Source organism: Sus scrofa, chromosome X, assembly GCF_054392235.1.
Source record: "Sus scrofa isolate SSC_HxYL_T2T_F1_AM1 chromosome X, Sscrofa_HxYL_maternal_Yorkshire_Landrace_v2.0, whole genome shotgun sequence".
NCBI lineage: Eukaryota > Metazoa > Chordata > Mammalia > Artiodactyla > Suidae > Sus > Sus scrofa.
In genome coordinates, this window is record NC_139401.1 from 92,494,253 (window position 1) to 92,515,469 (window position 21,217).

Genomic DNA, 21,217 nt, shown 5'->3' on the forward strand with positions numbered 1-21,217 from the left:
AGCATCTTTCAAAGGTTATTAGCTTAACCAAGAAGCTCTGAATTAAACTGCTACTATTAAGCAAAGGATACTACGTTTTACACAGAAACTGATGAGTGATGTGAAAAGATTCACACTACTGCATGTTGGGTTCTGTGTACTTCTGAACAGACATTTAGAACTGAATCTAGCTATATCAAGAAACATGATGGTACATACATTTTTGAAAAATCAGAATTGAAATTGGGGTACAAATTATAATTAATTGGTCATGAAAAACTGGGATTATAAAATGTCAGGGGCCTTGTACTTCTGGCCAAGAATGGATTTTTACCCTGCCTGAATCTCCCCCTGCCCAATGGATAAAATACATAAAACAATGGTGGTTTTCAAGACACTGAATATCAGTCAATGGAGGGCTGTGATCCCTGAGAGACAGGAAACAAATAGGGTGAGCCCTCAGGTTTTCTGGCTCACTGTCTTGAGAGAACTGCCAGGCCATGGTGCAGGGAGGAGGAATATAGACAGAGCCTGGTGAACTCCTTGCATTGAGGTGACATAGCTGAGTCTGGCTAGAGTTCATAGGCCAGGGTACCTGAGAGAGCCACACAGAGAAAGGTCTTCAGAGAGCCGCAGAGGGTCTCCCTCAAGTATTCAGCAAAGGACTGATCAGGACATGGCATGGCTATGAGGAAATTACCCTAATCCAAAGAAAGAACCAGCTGAAAGGATTCAAAAAAACAGTGCCCATCACTCATACAAGACAAAGAGTAGTGCCTGTTCCACCAGTCAAACTGGAAAACCTCATGATTCACAGGGCACTGAGTACTCAGAAGAGTCTTTTGCCTCCACAGTGGGAAATAATTAGCCTTAGACTGTGCACTGCTTTGGTCCCACATAACAAATATAAACAGAAAAGCCTGAAAGGATCAATCTGTTTCAAGTAATTCAAGCACATTTCAGAAGGAGTTCAAGTATATTTGTAGTAATATAAAAACATGCGGCATCCAACAAGGTAAAACTTACAATATCTATTACCCAATAAAAAATAAATAGACATGCTAAAAAGCAAGAAAATACAGTCCATGATGAATTGACACCAATGTTAGAATTAGCAGTCATTAAACAGCTATTACAACCATATTCCATATTGCAAAAAATTAAAGACAGACATGAAAGATATTTAAAAGGACTCAAATGAAACCTAGAGACAAAAACTACAATGTCTGAGATGAAAAATAACACAGAATTGGATTAACATCAGATTACACATTGTAGTACTAAAGATTATTGAAGTTGAAGACAGTAATAGAAACTATCCAAATGAAACAGAAAGAAAAAAGAATGAAAAAAAACCCAGAACATTAATGAGCTATGGAACAACTTTAAGCTGCCTAATATATACACAATTGGGGTCACCAAAAGAAATGGGGCACTGAAAAATATTTGAGAAAAAAATAATGACCCAAATTTTTCTATATTTGATAAATACTATGAATTCACAGATCTAAGAAGCTCAATGAACTTCATGCACAAGAAATAGAAAACTAGACCACATGGCATAGAATAATCAAAAATTTTAAAAACAGAGATAATGAGAAAATCTTAAAAGCAGCCAGTGGGTGGGTGGGGCAGGAGGGAAACAACACATTACATACAGAAGAAGAAAGACAATGATGAAAGCAAATTTATCATTGCAAACAATGTAAAAGAGAAGATAGTGGAACATCTCTAAAATGCTAAAAGAATACCTGTCAACTTATAATTCTAAACCCAGTGAAATGACATTCAGAAACACAGGTGAAATAAAGACTTTTTCAAACACGCAAAAACTGAAAGAATTAATCACCAACACACTTGCAATTATAAAAATTTTAAAGGTAATCCTTCAGGGAGAAAAAAAAATACAAAATAGAAATATGGGTCCATAAAAAGTAATGAAGAACACATGCTACTGTAACTATGTGGGTAAAAATATTTTTTCTTTTTTAAGTATCCTTTAAAAACATAATTGACTCTTTAGGAGTTCCCGTCGTGGCACAGTGGTTAACGAATCCGACTAGGAACCATGAGGTTGTGGGTTCGGTTCCTGCCCTTGCTCAGTGGGTTAACGATCCGGCGTTGCTGTGAGCTGTGGTGTAGGTTGCAGACGCGGCTTGGATCCCGCGTTGCTGTGGCTCTGGCATAGGCCGGTGGCTACAGCTCCGATTCGACCCCTAGCCTGGGAACCTCCATATGCCGCGGGAGCGGCCCAAGAAATAGCAAAAATAAAATAAATAAATAAATAAATAAAAACATAATTGACTCTTTAAAGCAAAAAATACAAACCAATACATTATAAAGTTCAAGACATATGTAGAACCAAGTTAGAAGACATACACAATCTGATTTCAAGAGTTATTATAAACCTACAGTAATCAAGTGAGTGTGGTAGTGGCATTCAGATAGACAAACAGATTACTAGAAAAGAACAGCATTCAGAAATAAATCCTTATGTTTAGAGACACTTGCTTTTTGATAAAGATGCAAGGAAATTCCGTGGAGAAATGAGAGTCATTTCAACAAATGGTGCAGGGAAAACTGGATAGCTATATGCAAAAAAAAAAATTTCTTAAATATGACACCTAAAACATGATTCAAAACTTGCTAAAACAGACTTCATTTAAAACTAAAAACTCTGCTCTTTGAAAGACTCTAAGAAAAAGACAAACCATATACTGGAAAAAACTATTTGCAAAATAGTTTATCGATAAGAGCTTGTATCCAGAACATATAAAGAACTTTTGAAACTCTAATAACTAAAAAAAAATAGAGTTTTAAAAACGGACAAAAAAATTAAGCAAATACATCACCAAAGAAGACATATAAATATCAAATAAGCACCTGAAAAGATGCTCAACATCAATAACAATTAGGGAAATGCAAACTCAAATCACAATGAACTACTACTACACACTTATTAGAACAGCTACAATTAAAAATGTAACAAATGTTGGCCAAGATTTGAAGCAACTGGAACTCTCATACACTGCAGTGGGAATGTAAAATGGTACAACCACATTGGAAAACATTTTAGTAGTTTCTTAAAAAGTTAAGTATATATCTCCCCCATATGACCCAGCCTTTCCACTTTTAGGTATTAACCCAAGAAGAGCAACAGCATATGTCCATGGAAAGACTTGCATGTAAATGCTAATAACGGCATTATTTATAATAGCAAAAACTGGCAACAACCCAAATGCCCATTAAGAGAACTGACACAGCAATATGGATGAATCCCAAAATAATTATGCTGGCTGAAAAACTCAAGACAAAAAAGAACACATACTATGTGATTTCATGTATATAAACCTCTAGGAAATGCAAATTAATCTGTAGTTACAGAAAATAGATCAGTGCTTGATGGAAAAGTGGGGTATAATACAGAGAGGAACAGGAAGGAAGGATTACAAAATGGCACAAAGGAAAAGTTTTGAAGGTGATGGATATGTTTACTATCTTGATTTTGCAAACAGTTCCATGGGTACATAGAGATGTCAAAATTTATTAAATTGTATAATTATTTTTGGCTGTGACCACAGCATCTAAAAACTACTGAGCCAGGAGCAACGACCGTGCCATAGCAACAACCTAAAACACTGCAGTGACACCAGATCCTTAACCTGCTGTGCCACAAGGGAACTCCTCAAATTGTATACCTTAAATATGCAGTTTTGTATGCAAATTATACCTCAATAAAATTGCTGTTTAAAGTTTTAAGATTAACTGTGACTAAACCTTCTTGTAATCAGTTTTACAATCCTGAAGTACCTATAAGGCAGTAGGAGACTAAATGAATTCAAACAGTAAAATGTTTTATGTCAAGAGATTTTTATAAAAAATATATAATACAGAGTAGATTCGAAAATGTTTCTATTATTTAATTTTGTTGCCTAAAAAGTGTATTTTTATCTTCTAACTCTTCCAAATGAAGAATTTCAGTGAGTTTTGACCATTTGTTAAAAATGGCAAGACATTATGCTCAGAGCTGAGAGGACAGAACAGCAACAAAATGTTTGTATAACTGTTTCTTGAAACTGTATCATGCTTTAGTAAATGCATCCAACAATGCATTTATTTTATTTTTAGATTTATGTTTTGTGAGATATCATTTTTCAGTCATTAAAATCAAGTATAAAAATAAACAACTTAGAATCAGACCTTCAGGTAGCTGTATCATAAACCAAGATTTTGTTTAAGCAAAGCACAAAATGTCACTGCTCTAAGATGAGAGCAAAGGCTGTTACGTTATTAAATATAAAATTAACCTTAAACAGGGTTCATTTCACATCCTTCTTTCTACTTCTGTAAATATATAATATTAGTAAATATACAGCTTGTGAATAAATATATGTATATTAGGGGTGATCAAAATTTGGGGTGGTAAGGGAGAGTGATCAAAAAAGGTGGGAAACGCTTTGTTTAAAGGAGGGTGAGGGGAAATCATTCTTATGAACTGCCATGTGTTATCATGACTCTGCTTGCATATAGTTATGATATATGTTAATTAGGTAAGTACAAGCCCTCCTGATGACTGTAATAAAGTTGCCCTGATGTAACTAGGGCAGCTTAATGAATAAGGATTTGTGCTGCCATAAGGTACATTCCAACGTGGACTCCATTAACTAATTGTGACCAAGGCCATTACAGCATCTGAAGCAGGCCAATCTAGCACTGTCAGAAGTAATCCCTATTATCTGTGTGGGTTTCCAAACACAAACGAGGCATAGCTAGCAAAATAGAGCCCACTCTGGAGGGAAAAAAAACCTTAATTACTTGAAAATCTAAAGGTAAAAGGGAGTGGATTTTGGAGCATGGAAAAACGAAACCAAAACAGGTTATGCGGTGAGTCTGCAGAACTCAAAAGAAAAGAAAAAAAAAAAAAGACTCTATGTAGAAAAGAAAGCTTCCTGGGATGAAGGGCTTCCCCAAATCCCCTTGTTTGGATCCAGCCACCTATGCACAAAGGCACCAACTGAGAACATCTTTTTTGGTTGGTAACAGCTAAATGAGTGTGCAACATTGCTTATAGTTAATGAAACATTCACAACCGGATACCATGTTGGTTATGTTATCAAGGGTCCATTTTATTTTAGGATCATCTCCCTCTTACGAAAACAACTCTATGTTTTTTTAAAATGTGCCTCTCATAGTTCCCGTTGTGGCTCAGTGGTTGACGAATCCAACTAGGAACCATGAGGTTGTGGGTTTGATCCCTGGCCTCGCTCAGTGGGTTAAGGATCCAGCATTGCCTTGAGCTGTGGTGTAGGTCACAGATGTGGCTCGGATCTAGCATTGCTGTGGCTGTGGTGTAGGCCGGCGGCTATAGCTCTGATTAGACCCCTAGCCTGGGAACCTCCATATGCCGCAGGGGCAGCCCTAGAAAAGGCAAAAAGACAAAAAAAAAAAAAATGTGCCTCTCTTAGATATCTAGTCAAGACCACTCAGGCAGATTTAAGGTAGATTCAAATTGCAAAGCTACTAAGTCTCAAATCTTTCCAAGTTCTCTTGGATATAGACCCCTACTCCCATCCCTGCAAACCCATTCTGGCTCCTGGATTAAATAATGTAAATGCAGAGAGTTCCCCTTGTGGACCTGGCATTGTTGCCATGAGGATGCAGGTTAGATTCCTGGCCTCACTCAGTGGGTTAAGGATCTGGCATTGCCACAAACTGTGGTGTAGGTCAAAGATGTGGCTTGTTTCCAGTGTGTACCATGGCTGTGGCAGCTGCAGCTGTGTTTCAACCCCTGGGCCAGGAACTTCCATGTGTGGCAATGGCAGCAGTTAAAAGAAAAAAAAAATATGGAGTTCCCATTGTGGCTCAGCGGGTTAAGAACCCAACTAGTATTCATGAGGATGCAGGTTCAATCCCTGGCCTCACTCAATGGGTTAAGGATCTGGTGTTGCCACGAGCTGTGGTATAGGTTGCAGATGAGGCTCGAATCTGGCGTTGCTCTGGCTATGGTATAGGTTGGCAGCTGCAGCTTCCATTTGACCCCTAGCCCAGGAACTTCCACATGCTGCGGGTGCGGCCCTAAAAAGAGAGGAAAAAAAAAATAATGGAAATGCATCTGGCCCCAAAGATTCTTCTGTGAGACATCCCTTTCCTGCCCTGGTCCTTATCTCTGAATGTCTGTATGGTTTCAGGCCTTCAAAATCCCACTTCTTTCCCTGACCTGGAGCTCTGCATTCTACACTGTTTACAGAATGCTCACTAGTTAGGAGGGCCAACTATGTGCTAAATGCTGTGCTAGCTAGCTAAGGACAAAATAATACTGAGTACGTGCCCACAAAGAATGCACGGTCTACTCAGGGATACTCAGACAATCATAAAAGAATATGGGAGTCAAAGAAATATACACACAGGGTATTATGAGAATGCCAAGGTGGGGCACCTCTTCCAGTTTGGGGAAAGGGAACCAGAAAGAAATACCAGCAATAGCACATGAACTGGTTGTAAACAGTATCTACCATTGGTTAACTAGGTAGAGGGCAATGCATTTACAAAAGTGAAAGCATGGACCATAAAGCAGTGTGTATACGCAAGCAGTGCAGTGACACTGGATAGCAAATTGTAAGGGAGGGTACGGAAGAGGTGAATGGGGATCCTATCACATGGGGGGATATGCTACATTCAGAAACATGGGATAATTAGTCTCTGACAATGGGAATCACTGAAGAGCTTTAGGTAAGGCAAGGACTTGTTAGATCACAGTTATGCAGAATATAGATTTGAAGTGGAAGTGATATAAACCCTGGGGGAAGATGATGAGAGCCCAAAGTAGAGGACAATGTCGGTAGAGTTGGAAAGGGACATACAAAAGACACAACACTGAGGTAAAATCTGCAGGAGCTATGAATGCTCTGTAACACAGAACAGCCTCTTCTACTAAGACTTGGAGTTCTGCTGTGCTAGATTTGTAATTAAGTGCAGTATGGCACAGAAATGTACCTACAAGTGCTGGATCTGGAGGCAGGTTCAAATCATAGCTTCACTACTTTTAGCTGTGTGACCTTGGGCAAGTTATTCAACCTCTCTGAGACTCAGTTTCCTCATTTTTAAAAACAGTGATTAGGAGTTCCCATTGTGGCTCAGCAGTAATGAACCCAACCAGTATCCACAAGGACACAGGTTCAATCCCTGGCCTCGCTCAATGGGTTAAATGATCTGGTGTTGCCTTGAGCTGTTGTGTAGGTCGCAGACACGGCTTGGCTCTGGCATTGCTGTGGCGTAAGCCAGTGGCTACAGCTCCAATTTGACCCCTGGCCTAGGAACTTCCAATGCTGCGGGTGCAGCCCTAAAAGGCAGAAAAATTAAATTGAATTAAATTAAAAACAATGATTAATAATAAGAGCTCCTGCCTAAGGCTGTGAGGATTCAAGTATATGTCATGAGTATGCATAGCATAGTGCCTGGTCTAAAATAAGCAACCAACTTTAGTAGATGTTTAGTTTTATTATTATTAACCACAGGTTTTAGAAAATATATACACATGTTGCAGTTTTTGACATCTCACTATGAAATTTGAGAAGACTAATTAGTATTTTTGCCCAGATGGAAAGTCACCATACCTCTCTGCAGGGAGGTAGCTGACAAGCATAAATATTAAGCAAATGTTAGTAATTAGATATGATCAGTTTATACCGTTCCAGACAGAATTTCAAGTGACTTACAAAGATACATAAAACATAACAAAACAGCAGAACGTTTAAAAATAGGATCAAAAAGAAGAGAAGCGAGAATCAAGGCTCCAAAACCAAAGGGTAGCTGAGGCTTCCCAGTGGCTGGGGTCCAGACCTGCACAAGCCCACCCTTGGATCAAATTCACATCTCAGAGATCGGCCCGGACCTGCCCACCCTGGGGTCCCCTCTCAAAAGTGTTATGGGAACCATGGTGTTTTTTATTTTTCCCTAACAATGAGAAATGTATGAAAGTTCTCAATTTTAAAAGATTCTGATTTTGGTTTTTGCACAAAGGTTCTCTTGCCCCCTACAATCCTTCTCAAAATAGGTTCTACCAAAGTGGAGTTTGCAGGTATCAAGGCATTTTGCAATTTTAGTTCCTTTTTTTTTTTTCTTTTTAGGGCCACACCCGCAGCATATGGAGGTTCCCAGGCTAGGGTCGAATCGGAGCTATAGCCACTGGCCTACGCCACAGCCACAGCAACGTCAGATCTGAGCAGTGTCTGTGACCTATACCACAGCTCAAGGCAATGCCAGATCCTTAACCCCCTAAGTGAGGCCAGGGATTGAACCTGCATCTTCATGGATGCTAGTCAGATTCTTTTCTGCTGAGCCATGATGGGAACGTCTTGGCTCCTTTTAATATATCTACCAACTGACAAAGATGAAGGAGAAGAAAAAAAGAAAAAGAAGAAAGTGGCTAAGACTTCTACAACATCTCCCATGCACCAGGCACTTTTCTAAGCATTTTACATATGTGGAGTTGTTAAGTCCTCACAAAACATAATATGGGATAGGTACCATAATACCATTTTTCACAAATGAGGAAGTGAGACACCCACCAAGTAAATAACTTGACCAAGATCATATTCCCTATAACAAATAGTCTGGTTTTTGAACCCAGGCAGTCTGATTCCAGAGTCTGAGTTTTTAACCTTGTATTATATGATATCTTCATTTTCTGATAATATTGCTTGTACATGGTAATATTTGGAAAAGGGGAAAGGGGACATCCTTCCCTCAGGAACTGGAGGTAGAGGCTTTTTTTTTAAAGTCCTCAGCTAATTTCATATGAATGTTTAAAAGGCCCATGGTCTGGCTTCTCAGTCCCCTGACCTCCCCACATAGTAGTGTGTGCCAGGCTCAAAGAGACTCTACACATGGGGAAGGACACATTCTCCTCATCCAGGACACTCATTCTAAAGTTGGTAGGAGCAAACATAGGAGCAGTAACTAAAATATAATCTCTGGGAGTTCCCGTCGTGGCTCAATGGTAAGGAACCCAACTGGTATCCATGAGGATGTGGATTTGATCCCTAGCCTTGCTCAGTGGTTTAAGGATCCCATGTTGCTGTGGCTGTGGCTTAGGCTGGCAGCTGTAGCTCCAATTCGACCCCTAGCCTGGGAATCTCCATATGCCGCAGGTGTGGGCCTAAAAAAAAAAAAAAAGATATATATGTACACAAAATCTCTTTGGTTAGAGCTTGAAAATGATGTAATTGAGAAAAGTGGGGACCATTTCCCCCAGACCGAATCCACATGGTTACCTTTCAATACCACCAAATTCTGTTCATCAATGGTTTGAAGAAATTCTCACTTACAGGACCAAGAGTAGTGCCTGTTCCACTTACGATAATATATACTTCTCTAAAGTAAGTCCCAGAGGGAAACAGGATGTCTTAATATATTTCTCCTGCAGAGTGGTTGTCTGAACACATGAAAGTGGGGTCTTATTTTCATGATTTCACTTTTCCCCTTGTTCCTCAGCAACTCCAGGTATCTTAAACCAGCTGTAGCTGCCATTTGACCATTAGCCTGGGAACTGCCATATGCCGCAGGTGAGTCCCTGAAAAGAAAAAGAAAAAAAAAGAATCCTGAAGCAGCTGTGGCGTAGGTTGCAGCTGCAGCCTGGATTCAATCTCTGGCCAGGGAACTTCCATACACCATGGCGTGGCCATTAAAAAAAAAGTAAGAAAACAAGGAGTTCCTGTTGTGGTACAGCGGTAACAAACCCAACTAATATCCATGAGGATGTGGGTTCAATCCCTGGCCTTGCTCAGTGGGTTAAGGATCTGGCATTGCCATGAGCTGTGGTGTAGGCTGAAGATGCAGCTTGGATCCCGTATTGCTGTGGCTGTGGTGTAGGCCAGCAGCTGCAGCTCCAACTTGACCCCTGGCCCGGGAACTTCCATATGCCTTGGGTGTGGCCCTAAAAGGCAAAAAGGAAAAAAAAAAAAGAAAGAAGAAAAGAAAAGAAAACAAGACCATATGTCTAAACACTCCCCTCAGCAATAGGGGAAATTCACATATTAAGACAAATTCCATTTGGCCTTCCAGCTTGTAAGACCTACATGAGCTTTCTCTCACATGAGCCAGGCATGCTCACAAGAGGCCTGTGAGGTTAATGGGGTAAAGAATGGCCAGTTCATCCTCTTCTCTGCCAAAGTCCCTTTCCTTAATAGCCCAAAAGCTTAAAAAGATAAAAAATCCCCAGCTAAAAGAATAGAATGCTTTAAAATCCAGGTAATTTACATGCATGAAACACTTTTATTTTTTAAGTCTGGTGAGAGTTGACACATTGTCGTTTTTCAATAAGCCTCATCACTGTGTGAAACACCAGATCTTTCCTTAGTCAACAAGCTTTGATGAACCAGCACCTCTACAGGGGAAGACCCTCTCCTCTCGCCTGGGTCACAGATGGTGCGGCTTTCTAAACTGAAATCTAGCTAGCATCTAATTCTTTCTTGAAGGCCACATTACCTAAAAATCACCCACACAGTCCCCTTAAATGAGAAATCATGACGGCTCGTGACTAATCCAGCCCATGTTCACACATAACTGTGATTTCATGCATTTGGTTTCTTTTTTAATTTTAGGGATGCTGTGATCTTGCTATGGCCACAAAAGCCTTAAACACAATGAAATAACCTGTAGTTGAACTTAAAATTGAAGTGTATATGTGGCAGATAATTTTAAGGCGTTGTTTAAAGCCTATAAGACATAAAGTAAATGATAATTTCAAATAAAACATTAGTAGGCACATGAGTATGTATACACAAAAGAGTAGGTACAAATTGGAAAATACAAAGATAAAATATTAACTACTGCAAGCTCTCCTTCCCTCCTGCTTGACCATAATTACTTTACACATTACATCAAATCCCTAGAACAGGATTAGTACATGTGTTATCAATATCTGGTCTATAGCTAGAAGCAAGTCCTAATAATAAAAAAAAAATCCAAGTATAAAAAACTTAAAACTGCTAAACTGTTCAAATTGCATGTGTATATATTTGTTTTATCTTCAATTCTGGCACAGCATATAAAAATACCTTAAAGGAGTTCCCGCTGCGGCACAGTGGAAACAAATCCGACTAGGAACCATGAGGTTGCAGGTTCGATCCCTGGCCTCACTTAGTGGGTTAAGGATCTGGCATTGCCATGAGCTGTGGTGTAGGTCACAGATGCAGCTCGGATCTGGCATTGCTGTGGCTGTGGCGTAGGCCTGCAGAAACAGCTCCAATTAGACTCCTAGCCTGGGTGTGGGGTGTCTAGGGCTGTCGTGGGTGTGGCCCTAAAAAGACAGAAAAGACCAAAAAAAATATTTTTTTAAAATAAAAATACCTTAAAAAGTTCAAAGGGAGGAGGATATATGAATTTTCATAATTCAGGTAATATAACCTACAATACAGCATAGACATTTGACCTTCATATTATTATTGGTTCTAAATAGACCTATACATTCAGAAATCAACATTATCAATGAGCTTGCCCTTTTATTTTATAAAAATGAATAACCTCTCCCACTAGATAGTAAATTGTATGAGAAAAGGGACTTAGATTTGCTCATCTCTGTACCCTTCAGTGCCTAGAGTACTGCCTGGCACATAATACAGACACAATAAATATTTGTTGAATGAATGAACTGGCATCAAAAATACCATATATCACATTCAGCCACGCCCAAAAGCTTATCACCCAGGACTTTTCAATGTTTACTATCATTAATTCAAATACCCGACTCTAACTACAACCCCCCGTCCTTCCAGCCTGTTCACTCCATGATGTCCCCTACTCCACACAGGTTCTCATGGCTGGGAGGAAGTCCTCCATAGACCCTTCTACCTCTGCCCTGTCAGCTCCTTCCTGTCTTCACCTCCTTTCCTAGACAGTTTAGATTCTATTGCTTTGACTGTACTCTTGTCAATATCCTCAATAACCCATTTTCATTGCAAATACCTGATAAAAACATTACCATAGAAAAGCCCAACTGTTGTGCTTTATGCCTGCACTGGGACTACTGAGTTCTACTGGAGAAAGAAATCACAATCTGGTAGGTTATTATCAATATGAATTCTCGGTGGCCAAGCTCACTTCAACAATGCCTGACATTTTAGCTATGCTTCCCTGGTCCTAGTGTGCTCTCCCACTCACCACAATAACTATTTCAAGCCTTCCTCAAGCATCTCAGTCCTGCAACCCAAACCCCGCCCCCCCAACCCCTTGCTCTAAGAGGATGACCTTTCCGCTTACATCACAGGGAAATGTAAACGGCCTCAGACAAGTTTCTGCCACCAAATCTATAAACATATTCCCTCTATATCTATCCACTTTTTGTTCTTCCCAACTGTGATGTCCTTCATTTGTTTAAGGGTAATCTCCACTTCATTCTTTATCCTCTCCTATCTGGCATGAAGACTTTACCCTGTAAGGACTTTGCTCTATCTATTATCCCTTCCTTCCCATCAGCCTTTAAAGACATCTAGGTCTTCCTAAATTGAAGAAGAAGAAAGAAGGAGGAGGAGGAGAGGTGGAGGGGAGGGAAAGGAGGGGGGCGGGGAGGAGGAGAAGGAGAAGAAGGAAAAAAACCTCTTGTATCTCAACCCTCCACCCTCTCTTTGCTCTTCAGAGACAAATTTCTCTAAGGAATTGTCCATATTCACTACCTCCACTTCATCATATTCTTAAATACTTCTCAACCCACCAAAGTCTAGCATTCCACCCCCTACTACCTTAGAATTGGTCTAAGGTCACCAAAAACCTCCTAAATCCAATGGACAGTAGTCAGTCAGTATCATCATAGACCTCTCTGAATCTTTAGCAACACTGACCATTTTTTTTCTTTTTTGTCTTTTGAGGGCTGTACCCGTGGCATATGAAGTTCCCAGGCTAGGGGTCCCATCATAGCTATAGCTGCCAGCCTACACCACAGCTACAGCAACGCCAGATCCAAGCTGCATCTGCAACCTACACCACAGCTCATGGCAACACCAGATCCTTAACCCACTGAGCAAGGCCAGAGATCAAACCTATGTCCTCACAGATACTAGTCAGGTTCGTTATCACTGCGCCACCATGGGAACTCCAACGCTGACCATTTTTCAACGGAGCCATTCCATTTTGAAAAACTTATCCTACTGATATTCAAGTAGATGAATAAATACATACCTCAAGGATGCTCAATGTTTGAACCAGCAAAAAAAAAAAAGGTCATACAATTTTAACATCAATAGGAAACCGATTAAATAAACCATGGTACATATATGTAATGGAATACTATGTCACTGTTTCAAAGAAAGAGGTAGTTCTATATATACTGACATTGAAAGCAGGGCATGAATATTAAGTAAAAAATACATCACAGGAGTTCCCACTGTGGTGCAGTTGGGTTAAGAATCCGAATGTAGGAGTTCCCATTTTGGCACAGTAGAAACGAATCTGACTAGGAACCATGAGGTTGCGGGTTTGATCCCTGGCCTCGCTCAGTGGGTTAAGGATCCAGCATTGCCATGAGCTGTGGTGTAGGTTGCAGACGCAACTCAGATCTGGCGTTGCTGTGGCTGTGGCATAGGCTGGTAGCTGCAGCTCAGATTCCACCCCTAGCCTGAGAACCTCCGTATGCCACGGGTGCAGCCCTAAAAAGCAAAAAAAAAAAAAAAAAAAAAAAAAAAAAGATCCAACTGCAGTAGCTGGGGTCACTTCGGAGGTATGGCTTCGATCCCCAGCTCAGCACAGTGGATTGAAGGATTCATCATTGCCACAGCTGCAGTGTAGGTCACAGCTGTGATTGGATTCAATCCCTGTCCTAGAGACTCCCATGTGCCATGGGTGCAGCCATTAAAAAAATACATTGCAAAACATACTTATCATAATTCCATTTGTATTTTTTAACATATAATTGTAGACAAGATGGATGGATGAATGAATATATGAATGGAAGGAAGAAAGGCAGTCTTTCATGGGGGCATGGAAAATGTCTGAAAAGGAATACAAATTTAATACTGTTACCTCTGGGGAATGGGATATGGACAGCAGAACTGAAGACTTATATTATCTTTTACTGGTTCAAGTCATAAAAATATACTCAGGTCCCTAAGTGCACCAACATTTCCAAAGTGGGTAAGAAAGAAGTTCAAAGGAGATCAAAAGAGAATGGCCAGGGAGACTGTATAAAATACATTTTAATGTTTCCAGAACTGAGGAAAGAGAGAAGGGTGGTTAGTGTTTTCGAACATGGAAAGAAAGATCTACTAAAAATAAGGAGAGGTAAGTGTACAATAAAAACAAAGAGCATGAACAGATAATTTTTGAAAGGGGAAGATCAAATGGCCAATAGATGTAAAACAGAAAAAGTTTCACTCTTACTGGTAATAAAGTGTTTTTTTCTTTTTGTTTTTGTTTTTTGGCTGTGCCTGTGGCATGTGAAAGCTCCCGGGCCAGGGGTGGAACCCACACCACAGCTGTAACCAGAGCCAAAGCAGTGACAACACTGGATCTTTAACCTGCTGAGCTATCAGGGAATCCCAACAGAGACTTTTTTTTATGTTTGTCTATCAATTCAGCAAAAATTTCAAGACAATACTCAGTATTTAAAAGGGAAGGTATTAAGAAGTATGCTCATACTTTGTTAGCTAATGTAAATCAGTTTTAAATATAAATTTGATTTTTTTAAAAATTGAACTTCATATAACTTACTACAATTGTGATTAAATCATTGATTATATAATATATTGGTTTTTTAACACATACCTTCCCTGCTAAAATAATGAAATAAGTTCCATACACAAAAGACCATCATCTACCTTTTTCTCTACTGTATCTTAAGCACCTAGCCTAGAAACTTGGCACATTGTTGGCTCTCAATAAGTCATACTTTCTGGTAAGTTGTAAGCAATAGTTTAAAGACACTGATATTAAAGCTGTTCTGATGCTTTACTGTGACCTGAGAGAGCTATAAACAAGAAACAGTGTAGAGATTACAGAAATTTTCCATCCCTTATGAATTACTCAAGTTCAAGGTAGGTTTAGATAGACACAGATATGAAAATCACTGTGGTCCATCATTCCAACTATTCTGGCAGCCCTGCCCAATCTCCTGTCCTCTTTTATTTCCTTCCCAGACACCCGGAAAAATCCCCCAAACTAGATTGTCTACACTCTGTTTCTATACCTGAGCTGATGAGCGCTGTTGGAGAGCACTCAGACAGAGTTCTGTGACTTCCTGGGAGACAAATTCAAGTTATCCAATCCATTCTGGGCTCACGATGATGTGGCAATCTGGATGATTTGCCTCTAAAGCACTCCTCTATCCATCCCTCTCAAATGCTGTTACAATCTCTCACCTCTCTCATTTGGATGGAACCTCCCTCAAGATCTTGTCCTTCCACACCGCTTTCCTTCTCCACAGCTTCACCAATCCTGCCCTCTCTCCCTCCTGTCTCAATGGAAGAGCTACAGCCCTTTCTCTAAGTCCCACCTTTTCATCTCTTCCTCTTGGAAGCCCCTACCCTCCTGCTTCCTCAGTGACCTTGCATCACCAAGCTCTGTCTACACATAAATGGGCTCATCTCTCTCCTATATTTAAAAGGAAAGGAAATTAACATTTTCTTCTCCCCTGTGCCCCACTGTCTATAGGAAACACTAGGAAAGACTCCCCTTCCCACTGTAGCCAAGCCTCTTTCACATGCCTTTTTTTTTTTTTTTTTTTTGCCTTTGGTCTTGTTAGGGCCATACCCATGGCATATGGAGGTTCCCAGGCGTGGGGTCAAAGTGAAGCTGGAGCTGCTGACCTACACCACAGCTGCAGCAACGCCAGATCCAAGCTGTGTCTGCAACCTACACCACAGCTCATGGCAATGCTGGATCCTTAACCCACTGAGCAAGGTCAGGGATTGAACCTTCGTCCTCATGGATACTAGCTGGGTTCCTTAACCACTGAGTCACGACAGGAACTCCTGTAAACCGTAGTCCTTATAGTCCCACTGAGCTCCCACTCCCCAACCCTTTACAATCTGCCTTCTCTCCTCCTGCTGCAGCGATGTCGTCATTGACCTAATTGCCAAATCTAATGAACATGTTTTTAAAATGTTTTATAGTATGTTTTATCTGATTACAAGAGGAGTACACATCAGGAACCAAGTTACAACATATGACAGACTAAAGAAAAAAACACTTGCACTCTATATAACAGGCAATGGGTAAATATCCCTAATAAATCTAGTGCTCTTATAAATGAATGAAATATATACGCCAAAAGAAAAATGTGCAGGGAGTTCTCTTGTGGTGCGGTGGGTTAAGGATCCGGCATTGTCACTGCAGTGGTATGGGTTGCTGCTGTGGCACAGGTTCAATCTCTGGTCCCAGAAACTTCGGTATGACGCAAGTATGGCCGGAAAAAAAAAAAAAAAAAAAAGCACTGTGCAAAGATGCTTATTGCAGCCTGTGGTAGCTTGGACTAAAGTGCTAGGCAGAGGAGATGGAGACATGGCTGAATATCATGACATGTCTGGAAGTTTAGGATGACAGGACTTGCTGATGAATTGGATGTGAGGAGGGGGTGAGAGGAAAAGAGGAATCAAGGGTGACCTTAGGTTCTTTTTTTTATTTTTCTTTTTATGGACACACCTGTGGCACAAGGAAGTTCTCAGACTAAGGGTGGGATCAGAGCTGCAGCTTCAGGCCTACATCACAGCCGCAGCAACGTTGGATCTGAGCCATATCTGCAACCTATGCTTCAGCTTATGGCAAGGCTGGATCCTTAACCCACTGAGCGAGGCCAGGGATTGAACCTGCATCCTCATGGATAGTAGTCAGGTTCTAATTTTCACAGAGCCACAGTGTGAACTCCTGAACTTAGGTCCTCAGTTTGAGCAACTGAATGGATGATGGTGCCTTTTTACCCAGATAGGGGAGGCTGTGGGAAAGGCCTGGGGATCTGAGAGGAATCAGAAGTCCTGTTTTGGCCAAGTTGTGTTTGAGATGGCTATTTGAGATCCAAGTGGAAATGCTGAATAGGCCATTGGATATAAGAGGCTGCAGCTTAGAAGAAAGGCTTGGATCAGGGGCATAAATATGGGAATAATGTGTACAGACAGATGGTATTTTAGAGCCATGAGGCTGGGAGAATGCTTCTAGAAAGATTCCAGATAGAGAAAAGTCCATGGACTGAGCCCTGGGTTCACTCCACTGTTGAGAGGTTAGGGAGATAAACTGAGTAGAAGAGAAGGCTGAGGAAAATTGTGTACAAACTTGAGTTTCAAAGACATTAACATACATCAAATGGTGGAGAATCACATATTTACCACTGTATCAATGATCCAACTCCTTCTAAGCCTGTCCTTTAAAAGACTTTAGTCTTATTTTTTTCTTTCTGAACATTTCAAAACATTTAAACAGAATAGTATTTTTTTCTTTTCTGTTACATAGTGGTTTCCTCACACTGTAAAATTCTCCTAGTATAAAACTCGTAAAGTGCTACACAAGTAGTAATCAGCCAATGGCTTTTCCATAAACTTCATAAGCCAGTAACTGCCTCATGCCTAAAAGGCTAAGAGTGACTTGAGGCTAGAGGCTTAATTTGTTTGGCATCTTTAACCTTTGGGGGCTGTTCACTTCCTTATCATACAGCAACTTTCTCCAGCATTTTAGTATTTGAGCTGGCCAAATACCTAAAACACCTCAAGACATCTGACAATCCAGGTCCCCTCCACTTAGTGCAGCCCCTCTGCCTACCACAAGCACAGCATCTTTACATTTCCACTTTAAACTTCAGAAGTTTCCATCCAGAGACTCATGCCTTGAAAAAAGAGAGACAGAAAGTACTTCCAACCAAGTCAAAGTTGTCACCAGGCATGCAATCTCAAAGCAAAGCTCTATGAGATGAGAACTGGGCCTGGGGCACACTGGGGACACTTAGTTTCAGGTCCAGGAAAGCAAAAAGGAGTACTGATTGATTCCTAGAATGGTAGTGTCATTCATTACTTCAATTAACAAATTAGCAAGCACCTATGATGTTCCAGGCTCTATGATGGATGCTGGGATCCACTGGTGAATAAAACAGACAGAAATCTTTGCCCACATGGAATTTACATTATGGAGGGGGGGAGCAAGACAGGCAATAAGAAAGAAAAATGAATAAAATACACAATATATTACATTAGAGTAATAAGGTAAGGAAAGGGCATATGGAATGCTCAGGGAAGGGGTTCTAAGTTTAAATAAGGAGAGCCTCACTAAGGTGACATTTAAGTACAAACTCTTAGCTGTCAGATTTCAAGTGCCTCCATAAGGTGTCCTCTGTCCTTCAATCCCACCATCACCTGACCTCAGGCCCTTACAGGTATGGCATCCCCAGGTCCTAGCACAAATATTTGTTAATCTCTTGCACTTAAGACAAAGGGAGCTCCAAGATCCAAACCTTACAGAGGTTACAACCTTCCAGGTGGAAAACCAACTAACAACAGCATTAAGGGATTTCCCTGAGGTGTAAACAAAGTACATTAGGACACAGGATAACTGCTAATTCTGCTCAGGGGAAGGAAATGTGTGTTCAGTAAGGTGGTCCCAAAGGAGATGACTTTAGAGCTAAATCTTGAGAGATGAAGAGGAATTAATGGCACGGGAATGTATACAGGTGGCAAGTTATCTCTTCAGGAATTAAAAAAAAAAAGAGTAATTTGAGCAAAGACCCAAAGATGGGATCAAGAAGGGCATTTTCTCATGGACTGTCCCTGCCTAAGGTACTTCATCCACCCCACAATAACACAAGCACACACTCACACTCAGCTTCAGGCTCTCTGGTCTGGCTGTTGGGAAATCCTTATCACTTTCCACCCCCTCACTTCTCCACTAGCCAGCAGGAAAGGAAAAAATTGAGTCAGGCGCACATCCCTAGAATCCAGGGTCACACTCTCAGGACAATTCCTACTGAGCTGAGAGCCCCAGAGGTTTCATTCAACAACGTACATTCAGGGGTGTGTGTTTAGAGTGGCAGTGTGGCAACCAGCCAGCCCCACATTGGAAGTGAAGTGGATAACACATCAGTGAGCTAAGGGGTCCAAAATCTCTGCAGCGCCTCTGAGGTCAAGCCAAAGACCAAAAGTTAGGCTTTGGCTTGAAAGGAAAATTTTTAATCATTGAGTCCTCACCTGTGAGCAATTTAGTGTTCCTAACATCTAAGATAGCAGAGGTGGTGTGGCAGGGGATACAAACAGAGCTCTACAATCAGATGGCCCCACTCTTCCCCCAACCAGTTGGGTGACTTGAGGCAAGGTACTTCAATTCTCAGAGTCTCCCTTTTATCCTAGCATGGTTATAATTGTAGTGCCTAGCAATTGAGTTGACATTAAGATTATGTGAGATAATTATGTAAAGAACTTATCACAGTGCCTGAATCAATGGATTCTAGCAACCATGATTAGCAGCAGCCTTTAAGGGGAAAAGCTCAGAGAGCGTCAACGAGAATGCCACATATACTCGCAGACCAACTATCCCCGAACAGGTCTCCAAACTCCATTTCAAAGCTCTGACCTAGAGTGAAGCACCTGAAATTGTGCTACCAGCAACATTCATCCCCTGCCAGGAAAGGTCTCACAAGCCAAGTTGGTGTACAGTCCTTTTTTTTTTTTTTTAACAAGGTTTTCAAGTAAGTTCTTAAAAAAAATAACATTTACAACTACAGCAGAAAACTTCAACTCTTTGCATTAAACATTGTTCTCTCCACAGACCAGCGAGTAAACACATAAGGTAATTAAAACCTTAATATTAATGGATTTATGAGAGGTGGGGTGGGGAGCTGAAAGAGCAGAAAAGAAGCCAGTTAAAAATAGAAGATACAAGATGTACTGAAGACTAATTTCTAGCACAAACGTACAAGGTCTAGGGTCAACCCTGCCAAAAGCAGTATTCTGGAATGCTAGGTCCTCTGGTTTTGAAGCAGGCAAGATCCTGGGGGAAGAAAAGGTTTGTTAAGGAGAAATAGATCACCTGTTGAAGTCACCAAAATTCTAACCACATGACTTCACCACCAATAAACCCAACCATCTTATTCAACTTTAAGGGCTGGAGAGACAGCTTTTCTGCCCTTTTACAAACCATCACAGTAGGCAGAAGCGTTCGGTGCCCCTTCTTAGGGCTCTGAGGACCCTCTTCCAGGAGCATACCCCCACAGCCTGATGTAAGGGTGACAAGATAAAGCGGTTCAGCTCCAGACCACACAGCTGGGTCCTCAGCCCCAAGTGCAGACGGTGCCCACTGTGGCAGGACCTTGGCCAACCGGCCTCCAGCGTTTACCTGAGGCGGATCAGCCCAGGCTAGGGAAGTGGACGCCGCGAGGTCCGTGGTCCGGAAGCAGTGCGGGGCAGAGACCACGCGCGACGGCCGGGCGCAGCGGGAGACACCGCCGAAAAGGTGACTCGACACCTCGGAAGGCGCGGTTCCCGCTAGGAGCTCGGCCCCACCCCCGCCCCCAGGGCCAGCTCTCAGAAGGGGCCCCAGGCTCTGGAGGGCGGGAAAAGCCAGCCACTCCGGAGGAGGCAGAGTCCCAAGGGGCACAACCCGCGGCGGCGACGGACTGGCCTGGGAAGCGGCCAGGGAAAGGACCTGGGGTGGGGGCAGGGGGAAAAGGCAAAGTGGCGGGGAGGGACTGCCCCAGCAGACGTGAGTCAAAGCGTGGGGGTGCGGTCCGTAGAGGCGGACCGGAGAGAGGGAACGGGGGGTCAGCTAAGACGAGACTGGGAGAGTGGAAGGGGGTAAGGAAGGGTGCAGGTCCCCGAGATGGGGGTGGGAGCGCCCAGGCAGCGAAATGGGACTGGGGGCCCAGGAGACGTCCCGGACCAAGGGCAGAGGGGCGGTCGAGGGCCACGGACCTACCTGTCACCTGCAACAGGTGCCGCAAGAGGGCGAGACGTCCCAGTGCCAGATTCAGGGTAGGGTCTCTGGCTCCGGGAAGACCGCCACCCAGCTCCAGCGGCCGGCCCTTCTCACCCTCCCGGGAGGCGGAAAAAGCTGCAACTTTCCCTGGAGCTGGGAGGAGCTGGACTCTTAAAGGGGCCGCACAGAGCTCCGGGCTCCTTGGTAGGGGGCCGCACCACCCAAGTGGAGCTCTGGGAGCCCAAGTCTTAAGGCACTTAAGGAGTGCTGTCCCAGGTTAGCAAACGGGGCTTGAGGACCGAGGATAAGAGTCTAAGACTAGACTCTCGGTGGTCACTCTCTCAATGATATACATCTTTCTCTT

The 21,217-nt window shown here is 42.0% G+C and overlaps 1 protein-coding gene across 4 annotated transcripts in view; it reads right to left on the minus strand.

Annotated features, from left to right (window-relative positions):
- Positions 1 to 20,990, minus strand: part of SYTL4 (synaptotagmin like 4) — a 69,850-nt gene extending 48,860 nt beyond the window's left edge. The window contains exons 1-2 of one of the 4 annotated variants that reach the window (XM_085006850.1): positions 20,854 to 20,990; positions 11,037 to 11,278 (exon numbers count right to left, since the gene is read on the minus strand). The gene's annotated coding sequence lies outside the window, so the exon portion shown is untranslated. Of the gene's footprint in view, positions 1 to 11,036; positions 11,279 to 19,855; positions 19,930 to 20,274 lie in introns of all 4 variants that reach the window. The other 3 variants (XM_085006849.1, XM_021079898.2, XM_021079899.2) reach the window with 3 other exon arrangements.
- Positions 20,991 to 21,217: the final 227 nt, after the last annotated feature.